Here is a 2,500-nt window from a genome sequence, read left to right on the forward strand (position 1 = left end):
AACGTAACCCACGTTGTCGCCTAAACCTGCTCTGTAATTGTTATACGACTCGTTCAATTACTGTAGTGTTGCCCACCCGCAACCCTCGCAATATAGTTCGCTACTCGCACTGCCCGCACCCCTGTGTATCGCTTCATGTTAAACACCTTGCAAGTCTTGCTCACTTTCCACATGCTCCTGCTGTACACTGTAATGTGGATGGCAGCAGGACGTACATGCCGCCCCTCCCCACGTCCCCACCTTGCCCCCTGCCTTCGCAAGCTGGTTGGTGAGAAGTTTGCATGTTCAATGCCCTTCGCATGCGACGTACTCAGGCTACGTTGTGGTGCGGCCTGTGTCAACTGTCCGCTGATGTCGTACGCGTGAACCACAATCTGTACTGCACATTCGTCCTTATGTACTGAATGATACATCGTGGCACATGTGTGACCGCACAACGACTGCGCCCAAAAACGGCGGACCATACAGTGCAAATATTGTGCACGCAGCTACGTGTCGTCTCCCTATGAGAGCTGGATTGCAGTGTGGTACGCCATAGAGACGTGTGGGAGGAACGGACGCCGTGGATGGCGATCAGCATGAGCTGTCTGTTGATGTATTCGGACCTAGTCGTCTCTCCTCACACACCGTGATGGCATGGTGCACCGCGTTCCATATCTGCGACATGCTACAGAGGCCGGTTGACAGTCGTTCGAGCAATGGACATCGCATACGTACGGGGGCCACCTTCCACGTATTGTCTAGGCGTGCACATTTTGTTGCGTGTATGTGGGCAGACGTAGTGTGGCGTGACACCTGACACAGGCATGCAATAATCGTTGAAGTTGCAAATGGCGATGGACGCCTGCGTTTTCTGGTGAAGTTACGCAAATGAACAAATGGTAACCTGTTGTGGTGCGGTTGTTCTCGCTAGGGGTGAATCGGTGATGGCGACGATAGGTTGAGGTACTAACCGGTTGTTCCAGCGATACCCACCATGCCGACGAAACTGAACGGCATCTGGGTGTGAAGCGATACGCGGCGGTGGCTGGGTGGGACCGTCCCCGGCCGGTGAGGGGGCGCCTCCCGGCGTGCTGGCCGCGCGGTGCGTGGGCGCACGCGCTACAGCCGGCTGGTGGGGGCGGCCAGTGGCAGGCGCGCCGGCCGACGGACGCGGCAGGCGTCGCAGCTGCGCGCCGGCGCACCCTGCGCGCGGCGCCGTGCGGCCAAAGTAGGTCCTCGCGGGCCCGGTGCGAAGCGCGGTGGACATCTTCAGTGTGCTGGTCCGATTGAGGACTGTGTGCGTTGAGGATGCGCCGCCGCCCGGCGCTCGGCGCCGCGACGCCGTCTGCTGCTCGGTCGCCCCAGCGGTTCTCGCTGGTGGTTTGTATCGCAGCTGTGCGGATGTGTTGGCGCGTGCGCTGTGCTGGGAGAGTTCGCTTCGGCACCCAAGTGGGGCTTTTGTCCTTCTGTGGCGCTGGCGTTGGAGCTGCCGGTCACCGTAGGTGGCGCGTGTTGTCTCCCGCCGGCAATGCCACGACAGCACGCTCCCGGGCCTCTGTCGGCAGCGGCAAGCTCAGTTGGGAGCACGGGTGGTCGCACCGAAAGCGTCTACTCGCCTAACTCCGGGCGATTGCGCCTCTCTCGAACCCGACCAAGTACTTGGGACGGCGCTGCGCGCCGCCGGGACCTGAGAGGGTTTCGAGGTGTATTGTGCAGGGGAGCTCAGCCTCCTCCTGTTTGCAGAATGATTGAGCGGACGCTTGCGTGTTCGCGCGGGCCCCCGGGACACACTCCCGGGCGGCCGGCTGCTCAGCTCTAGTTGACGCAGCTCCCTGGTTGATCCTGCCAGTAGTCATATGCTTGTCTCAAAGATTAAGCCATGCATGTCTCAGTACAAGCCGCATTAAGGTGAAACCGCGAATGGCTCATTAAATCAGTTATGGTTCCTTAGATCGTACCCACGTTACTTGGATAACTGTGGTAATTCTAGAGCTAATACATGCAAACAGAGTCCCGACCAGAGATGGAAGGGACGCTTTTATTAGATCAAAACCAATCGGTCGGCTCGTCCGGTCCGTTTGCCTTGGTGACTCTGAATAACTTTGGGCTGATCGCACGGTCCTCGTACCGGCGACGCATCTTTCAAATGTCTGCCTTATCAACTGTCGATGGTAGGTTCTGCGCCTACCATGGTTGTAACGGGTAACGGGGAATCAGGGTTCGATTCCGGAGAGGGAGCCTGAGAAACGGCTACCACATCCAAGGAAGGCAGCAGGCGCGCAAATTACCCACTCCCGGCACGGGGAGGTAGTGACGAAAAATAACGATACGGGACTCATCCGAGGCCCCGTAATCGGAATGAGTACACTTTAAATCCTTTAACGAGTATCTATTGGAGGGCAAGTCTGGTGCCAGCAGCCGCGGTAATTCCAGCTCCAATAGCGTATATTAAAGTTGTTGCGGTTAAAAAGCTCGTAGTTGGATTTGTGTCCCACGCTGTTGGTTCACCGCCCGTCGG

General features: G+C 57.9%; 1 non-coding gene across 1 annotated transcript in view; it reads left to right on the top strand.

Annotated features, from left to right (window-relative positions):
- The first annotated feature begins 1,811 nt into the window (after positions 1-1,811).
- LOC124733819 overlaps positions 1,812-2,500 on the top strand; it is a 1,909-nt gene continuing 1,220 nt past the window's right edge. The window contains exon 1 of the ribosomal RNA XR_007009156.1: positions 1,812-2,500. This exon is cut by the window's right edge and continues 1,220 nt beyond it. This is a non-coding gene — a ribosomal RNA (small subunit ribosomal RNA).

The sequence above is a fragment of the Schistocerca piceifrons genome, unplaced genomic scaffold (genome assembly GCF_021461385.2).
Source record: "Schistocerca piceifrons isolate TAMUIC-IGC-003096 unplaced genomic scaffold, iqSchPice1.1 HiC_scaffold_1410, whole genome shotgun sequence".
NCBI classification, from domain to species: domain Eukaryota; kingdom Metazoa; phylum Arthropoda; class Insecta; order Orthoptera; family Acrididae; genus Schistocerca; species Schistocerca piceifrons.